Genomic DNA, 9,735 nt, shown 5'->3' with positions numbered 1-9,735 from the left:
AAAAGAAAAAAAGATTTTTAGAACTTATGGAGTAAAACAAATCATAATATGCGTGTGTGGCTATAATATCATTTCATTAAGAGTAAAATAGACATGTTAAAGTTAAAATGTTACTACAGATAAAAATACACTACCAAAAAAATGCATCTTACCCACAGTTTATTAGCCACGGTTATCAAAACCGTGGCTAAATTAACAAAAATTATAAAGGTTACCTACATATTAAATAGAGGAGCAAATATATCGTGGCTAAAATAGGCAGTAAAATATTTCAATCCCTCCCCCCAATTTTTTTTTTATTTTCCCACTTTTCTCTCAAAATATTTCATTCCATCCCAAAATATTTCATTCTATCCCAAAGATTAAGGTTTCCCCCAAAAACTAAACGCTCCACCAGTTAGCCCTAGTTCGTAATTGGACACTCCACACCACAAAGATACAACGCTCCACTCCAAGATAGCTTTAGTAGTAGCTGAATATTAGCGGAATCAATTCTCCCAAAAGTCAATTCTTCAATACTTCTAGCTTCAGTAGCAGCGGAAGGTGATACAAGTGCTTCTTTCAGGTAATAAATAGTTGCAATTTAAAGTTTTTAAGGTCAAAATTGAAAATAAGGTTTTATATTTTTCTTGTTTATTGAAATTGTTAGCTTACGAATTTGTAATTTGATGTGTTTTGTGAATTTTCTAGTTGTTAAGAATGGAAATTTTGATGGGTTTTGATGGATTTTGTAGAGTGGGAATTTTGATGGATTTTTTAGTTATTAAGAATTGAAACTTTGATTGGTTTTGATGGATTTTCTAGAGTGGGAATTTTGATGGATTTTTTAAGTAATTAAGAATTGAAACTTTGATGGGTTTTGATGGATTTTGTTGTTGGCAGCCAATATTTTTAGGGTTCGATTATTTTTTAAAAGATATGGTAGCAACGATTTGGCTCAAAGTGTTCTAGCATTATTGTTCATTTATTGGTTTGTGTTTTCTTTCTTTCTGGTAATGTAAGACTGTTCATTTATTGTATGTAGAAGTACTGTCAGAGATGTGTTATTGTTGTACTTGTTAAAGTTTGAATCTTTTTTCATTTTTTCATGGTTTCAGTGTAGTTGTATTTAACTGGAGCATTGATTTTATCATATGGGTTTGGTTTCTTCTTTGATAAAGTTTCAGTTTGAGGAGATAATTTGGTATTACAATATAGAATGGATTTTGCTTCAAAGGCTTTGTACATTGACTCTGTTTAGATGAAACTGCTATCTTCTTCTTCTGTTGGTTTCTTGCCTATTTAGATATGAAAGTGAAGTGTTATCAGTTTTGTAAGATCTGTATAACTTTATTCATCCTTAAAGTTACGGAAGTAGTATATATTTGGATTTATTCGATTAATTTATTAATTATGAAACAATTAAATTTAGATATTCACCAAAAAAATATTTATAATATTTGTTTAGATGAATAACATACAAAAACCACAACAATATAAAGAATTAAAATAAATAATATTTGAAAAATGTAAAGAATTAAAAATAAGGATAGAAAGACTACAGTATAACATAATTGTCGGAGTTAATAAAAACTCAATAAATGCACAAAAAGAAGAAATATTAAATTTAGAATGAACAATAGATAGTCTAGAATATATATATCAACATAACCTATATACAGTTAAATAAAATGAACAAAGAAGAATTTATAATAGATGAAAAAACATATGAAAATCACGAAGAATTAAAAATAAAAATAGTATTCTCTAATTTAGGAAGGAGATAGAAGAAAATCGATGAACATTTATATTTAATGTTAGAAAAAGAAGAATTAAAATTAGAAGATAAGTTGACAGCCATGGCAAGAATAGAAAGAAAAAACGAAGAGATAGACAGAAAAAAGAAAATAGATAAAATAAAACAACAAACTACAAAAGAAATATGAAAAATAGAAGAAACTAAAAATAGTAGGATTGCTGAATAGAAAAAGAACTGCAAATGCTGAAAGATTTATATGAAAAGAGAAAGAAAGAAAAAAAAAGATAAAGAACAAAAATTACTAATTGAGATAAATCAATTTAAAGAAAAATTAGAAATAAAAAATAAAGAACCAGAAACCATTGAATTAGAAATTAATATAATAGATGCTGAAGAAAACAGATAATTATGATTTGGAAGATTGTGAAACATATACAGAAATTCTAGAAAACATAGGAAAACTAGAAATTAATGAAAAACAAGAAGTAATTAACAAAGAAAATCTAGAATTAATAAATACAGAAGTAAATACTCTAGATAAAAATATAATACGTAGTACATTAGAAATAAGCAAACCAACCTATAATTACAGAAATAAGTTTATAAGATATAATTCAAATGATGAATATAACAAATGGACACCAAAACAAATAATTAATTACAAATTTTTAGATTTAGATTGTGTAATAAACACAAATAAAATAATACAATTATGGGTAGGATACATGTCAAAACAAATATTAGATACTAAAATAGATACAACAAACACACCAGAATATATAGAAAAGATATTAATAGGAACAGTAAAATTATGATTTTTAAACCTAGCTGAAGCAAGTAAAAAAGTACTAAGATCTGATAATAAAACAGAAGGAACATCAATACCTACTAAAATACTACTAACAGAAATATTGAAAAAATATGAAATAGCCATATGAGAAGAATTTAGTAGTATAACAACAGAAGAAAAGCAAAATAAAGAGAAAGATACGAATAGTAATTTAATGTTAAAATTAGCAATATATAATATGTGCTATATCGATGAGTATACGTGCGTATTTAAAGAATATTATTATAAAGGAACATATAATATAGAAGAAAGTAAAGAAATAAGAAAATTATATTTTAGTAAATTACCTGAACCATTTTGTTCAAAAATAATAAAAAGTTGGGATGAAGCAGAAATAGTAGATACCCTAGGAGCAAGAATAAAATTTTTATAACAATGGTATAGAAATCTATGTGAAAAATATAGAGAAGAAATAAAAATAGAAAAAACATTAATAAGAAATTTAGCATGTTGCAAAGATAAAATAACACCTCAATTTGGATGTGAAGAAAGATATTATAAGAAAAGATAAAGATATAAGAAATATAAGAAATACAAAAAATCAAAATATAAATATAAGAAACCAAGAAAAAGATATTATGTAAGAAATTATAAACATAAAAAACCATATAGGAAAAAGAAATCTATAAAAGAATGTACTTGTTATAATTGTGGAAAACTAGGACATTTAGCTAGAAATTGTAAATTATCAAAAAATCCAAAAAATAAATAAATATTAAAAATAAAAATAGAAAATATAGAATATATGCAGATAGATTATATAGATTATGAATTAGGAAGTGAAGATAGTATATATGACATTTCGGAAAATGAAACAGATAATGAGATAGATAGTGAATTAGATGAATCAAATGACTGAAAATGATATAAAAACCAAATAACTGAAGAAGATATAAAAATAATAACAAAGGAAGAATATTTAAATGAAGAAGGAACAGATCAAAAAATAATACTTGACAGTAATATATTTGACGAAATAAAAGGAAAAGAGTTAGACTTAAGTGTAGAAAAAATATTTAAAATACCAACAATAAAAAATATATTTAGTAAAAAAAAAGGAAGAATACTACGTAGTGAGCCAAAAAGAACATGTAATAGATTGTAGATATGCAAAAGGAAGAGCTAGTATACCACTAGTAACAAAAAGAATAGTTAATAAAGAAATAAACGATATAAAAAGTAAAGACCCAATAAAATATGTACACCTTGGAGGAACAGAGATATTGATAAAAGAATGTTTTAGAGAAGGAATAGATACACCAATAGAATTATATTTAGCAGATGATAGAATTATAAAACCTATAGAAAAAAGTATAATTACCGCTATAAAAGGAAATTTAATATACCAAAAATTTAAATTTATAATAAGTGTGAATTATTCAGTAGCAATAACAGATAAAAATATAGATAAATCATTAGTATTATATTGAAAAATATCAGGAATAGAACTAACCTCAGGAAGTAAAATATTTACAGCAAGATGTAAAAATCTATATGTATTAACAACAAAACATAAAATTACGAAAAAAATAAAATAATAAAATACAAATAGAAAGTTCTTTTGAACAATTTGTAAAAACAATTGATAATAATGATTATAGTTACAAAGACATAGATATAGAGGAAGATTTAGAAATAATAAATGATAGAATAAGCACACAAAAAGAATAGCTCATGAAAAACCAGAATCATCAAGCTCATAAAAAAAAACAAGTTATGAAACAATTTCAACAGTTAATTTAAATTAATATTACATAACAGGAACAATAAATGAAAAAGAATATTTAATACTCTTAAACACAGGATAAGAAGAAAATTATATAGCAAAATATCTAGTAAAAAGTGAAGAAATAAAATCTAATAGTGATATATGCCCAGATCTACCAAGGAGTCTAATAAACATTAAAGATACGATAGAAAAAGAAATAATAATAGGAGTTAGAAAAATTACAATAGAATTTGAAATAAAGGAAGGAATGCAAAAAACAGACATAATATTAGGAATAAAATGGTTAGAACAAGTAAAACTATACAATATATAATACACACAATTATTTATAACATATAATAAAGAAAGATTATTCATCAAAAGAACTTTAACATGATATGAAAATATATGTACTTGTAAAAATAATAGTAGAAGGATAGTATAATAGGTATTATACACCTATGATAGATATAGGAGCAGAAGTAAACTTATGTAGATACAACTGTTTACCAGAAAGTAAATGGGATAAATTAAAAACACCAATAGTAGTCAAATGATTTAATAATGAAGGAAGTTTAATTACATATAAAGCTAAAAATGTAAAAATACAGATATGGGATAAAATAATAACAATAGAAGAAAACTATAGTTATGAACTAACATCAAAAGATATGCTTTTAGGAATGTCATTTTTAGATAAATTATACCCACATATAATAACTAAAACAGATTGGTGGTTTACAACACCATGTAAACAAAAAGTAAGAGCAAAAAGTGTTATTAATAAAATAAGAAAGAAAACTGATTGCATAGAAGGAAGTGAAATAATTACACAAAAGTTAAAAAATATAAAAAATACAGAAGACATAGTAGAACTAGTAGTATTTTTGATAAATAAAAAAGAAATAACTATATTTTTAATAGATAATGTAGAAATAATAAAGAAAAAATTAAGACAATTATATAGTAAAGATCCATTAAAAGAATGGGAAAAACATAAAACTACTATAAAAATTGAATTAATAGATAAAAATAGCATAATAACTCAAAAACCATTAACATATAATTTTAACCATTTAAAAGAATTTAAAATACATATTGATGAATTATTAGAAAAACAGTTTATACAAAAAAGCAAAAGTAAACACAATAGTCCAGCATTTATAGTGAATAAATATAGTGAACAAAAAAGAGGTAAAAGTAGAATGATTATTGATTATAGAAATTTAAATGCAAAAACTATGACATATAGTTATCCAATACCAAATAAGATATTAAAAATAAGACAAATACAAGGATATAACTATTTTAATAAATTTGACTGTAAATCAAGATTTTACCACTTAAAGTTAGAAGAAGAATCTAAGAAATTAACCGCATTTACGGTTCCACAAGGATTTTATGAATGGAACGTATTACTATTTGGATATAAAAATGCACCAGGTAGATATCAACATTTTATGGATAATTATTTTAAATAATTACCTAATTGTATAGTATACATATATGATATACTACTATATATAAAAATTAAAGAGGAAAATTTAAAATTATTAGAACAATTTACAAATATAATAAAAAAATCGGGAATAAGTTTAAGTGAAAAGAAAGCCGAAATTATGAAAAACTAGATAGGGTTTTTAGGAATACAAATAGATAAAAGTGGAGTAAAAATGCAACAACATACAGTACAAAAAATAATAAATTGAAAAGAAGAATTAGATACAACAAAGATATTACAATCATTTTTAGGATTATTAAACCAAGTAAGAGAATATATACCAAAATTAGCAGAAAACCTAAAGCCTTTACAGAAAAAATTAAAAAAAGGACATAGAATATAATTACAACGAAGAAGATAAAAAACAAGTTCAAAAAATAAAAATACTCTGTAAAAAGTTACCAAAATTACAATTCTTAGATGAAAATAAAAAATTTACATATATAATAGAAGCAGATGCAAGTGAATATAGTTATGGAGGAGTACTTAAATATAGATAAAAAAATGAAAAATTAGAACATCATTGCAGATACTACTCAGGTACGTTTAATGAAACAGAAATAAAATGGGAAATAAATAGAAAATAATTATGTTCATTAAATAAATGTTTATTAGCATTTGAACCATATATTGTATATAACAAATTTATTGTGAGAACAGATAATACCCAGGTTCAGTGGTGGCTAACAAAGAAAATACAAACTTCAGTTACAACAAAAGAGATTCGGAGACTAGTATTGAATATATTAAATTTTACATTTACAATTGAAGTAATTAGTACTAACAAAAATGTTATTGCAGATTACATATCAAGACAAAGCTACACAGACTGATATAATACAAGATGATGCTTTAGAAAAAATACTCAAAACCCTAACTACGCTTTCAATGAAAGTGGACAGTATGGGTAATGAAATAGAAAAGCTAAAGACTAATGAAGTTAAACTGAAGTCTGAAGCTACAAATCAGCTAACTCAGCAGTGTGCAGAGCTATGTCGATCGGAAGACATTAAAATTCCAGAGCTAAAAGGAGACGTTGGGACACTCCATAAAACCCATAACGTTTATTAATCTACAATTGCAGGTACAAGCAAAGGAGTTAGTGGACAAAGACACCAGAACATGAACATGAATAAGATATTTGAGAAGCCATTTATATCAAAAAGACTAAAAGACCCCTTGTACATACCCCTACAAATTACCATATATCGAGATAGTTTGAACCAAGATATAAAAAATTATAACCATCTAGATCGAGGATACATAGAAAATATCTAAAAAGTACAAACTTTTTTAAACCTTAACCCCTGAGCTACAGATATCCAATAACCAAACACAAACTATATAACCCAAAGATTGCAAGGTCATAACAAGCTAATCGCACTACCTAAAACTAACCCAAGCTTAATAAAAACTTATTTTGACTATGGATTATTAAATACCATATATAACCAAGATGGAGAAGAACTATCAGCTATGGAAGAATTACATAAAATATTCACGTCTTATATAAGAGTAACCAATGGAAATATATTTTATATAAAGTTTTTTGCTGCACCAGCAGAGATATTAAATGACGATATCAAACCAGTTATATAAGTTTGTCAAAATAGGATTAACCAGAGATATGATTATACCAGAAGATATTGTACAGAAGCCAAAGATACCCAGAATTGAGATACCTGATTTCTATGCAAATAAATGACTTATTGGACTAGCTATAATTATTCAAGAATTAGCAAATAATTATATCAATGGAAACCTAATATGGAGCTATTATTCTAGAGACCATAAAATGATTTATTCAAATTCAAGAGAACTATGGCAAACAGATATGGAAGATGTCAGACAATGGATAATGACGTTACTTAACCCAGAAAAACAATCTACTGCAAGAGCAATTAAGAAAGAATTTATTTCAGACGGATTATTAACAAGATATTGCAAGATAATTGGACACAAATATCTAGACCATCAATGTTCGAGATGTAAAGGAGAAGATAACGTTATACTAGACGTACAACTAGAATGAAGATAAGCATGCCAGCTAGAAAGAAGATACAAAAGCAATAAATACAACAACAAGAAGATAACAACGGAGCAATAATAGAGAGACAAGTTAATTAAAGTTGAAAGTGACATATGGAAGAATAGATATTTTTACTTGAAAACTTTACATAAATTATTTATTAGATACTATTTACTTTAAGACTTTTGGTAAACATGTGCCATTATTGTCTTTGATATTTTAGTTTTTGTCTTCATGTAGAAAGACTTTTTGTAAAGCTATTCATAGCTTAGTCCTAAATTGTATAGACATTTATAGAATTTTATTAGTTTTTGTCTTTTTAGAAGACTTTTTGATGTTGGTAGGTTACAGGTGTAAAAATGTAAAAAGTTTACGCTTTTTTTATCATTATAAATAAAAGGCATCGAAGGCAAAATGAAAGCAAGACTTCATGCGTTGAAACAAAAACTTTTCTTTCACAACAAACTTTTGAATATTTAATACAAAATAGATATATTTCTAAGCAAAAGCTATGGATGAACAAAGCCCAGAATTATCAAACTTACCAGAACAGGTATATTTATTTATGATTATGAATAGCTAAATTCATTAATTCCTAACAATCATGATATGATAAAATAAGTTCGTGTTAGTTACTTTATAGTAGAATTATTCGAAAAATAGGATGTTAAGAAGTTTATTAGCAAAGTGGGAAAGGAGAAAAATTCCTAAGAACTATGCCATCCTAAAGGTAAAACCGGTGAGGCAAGAAAGCCGTGATAGGGGAGTCGCCAGAGTAGAGGCGCTGTTTAAGGAAAAAGTATCCAGATTACCATGTTAATAGTAACCGAAGAACATGTTATTTAAAAATAATCTAGTATATAGTATTCTAAAATGATCATATTTTGTTATGTGTATGATTGAAGGGAATACTTTGAAAAAGCATCATATGAAAAATGAATACTTATTTATCTGACGAAATGGTAGATAAATTTAAATAACTTGTTTTGTATGTACCTAAGGATATAGAAATTGTAGATATAATAAAAATCATATTGGAAAAAATATTTGATAAATATTTTATGACTAGAATAAATTACCTACTTCACCTACCTGATTACTCTTATAAATACTTACATACCAAACCTACACATCAACCATGATAAATTAATTATATTTAGAATATTGAAAAATGGATATGAAAAATATACAATTAATGGAAAAACTAATAAAAACAAATTCAGAAAATATATGAGAACCAAAGAAATAAAACATATAGAATACCTTAATGAAAATATAAAAGAATTAATAAGATTAAAACAAACAACTGAAGAAAATTATGAAAAAACATTTAATTAACCCATCTAAATGATAGATAATTTTCAAGTACTAGTTTTATACATACTTAGAGATATAGAAATTATAGACGTAAGGAAAATAATATGAGAAAAAATATTTAACATTGAAGATGAAGAGTTAGATATAAATCAGATAGAAGATGAGTTAGGAGAAATATACTTAAGTGATGACAATCACTATTACTACCTAGATAATTATTCATATGGATATTATACAGATTAAGAAATGCTAGAATATATTCAAAGAGTTAGAGAAAAATAAAGTTGGCTATACGAAGAAATTAATTATAAAAACCAGCTTAGGAAAGGAAGAGAACAATTAAAAGAAAGATTAATTTGGATAAATAAAATCATAAAACAATTAGAATTAAAAGACAGTTTAGAATACGATTTAGATATAGAATTATTCATAGACGAAAAAGACAGGATAATTAATAAAATAGATAATTTAGAATTTAATATCAGATATAGTACAATTAGAATAAATTATTACAAAGAAATTTGCAGTATCACAACTATTCTAGGATAAAATGATAGACTATGAGTATTTAAAATATTGGAGACAAGATACG

At 25.2% G+C, this 9,735-nt stretch overlaps 1 protein-coding gene across 6 annotated transcripts in view; it reads left to right on the top strand.

The window, feature by feature from the left end:
- The first annotated feature begins 250 nt into the window (after window positions 1-250).
- LOC107868070 overlaps window positions 251-9,735 on the top strand; it is a 37,391-nt gene continuing 27,906 nt past the window's right edge. For all 6 annotated transcript variants that reach the window (XR_007054946.1, XR_001673625.2, XR_001673624.2 and 3 more), the window contains exon 1: window positions 251-565. The gene's annotated coding sequence lies outside the window, so the exon portion shown is untranslated. The remainder of the gene's footprint in view (window positions 566-9,735) is intronic.

The sequence above is a fragment of the Capsicum annuum genome, chromosome 4 (assembly GCF_002878395.1).
Source record: "Capsicum annuum cultivar UCD-10X-F1 chromosome 4, UCD10Xv1.1, whole genome shotgun sequence".
In the NCBI taxonomy this organism is placed as follows: Eukaryota; Viridiplantae; Streptophyta; class Magnoliopsida; order Solanales; family Solanaceae; genus Capsicum; species Capsicum annuum.
Note: the sequence above shows the minus strand (reverse complement) of the source record. Positions and strands in the feature narration are given on the sequence as shown.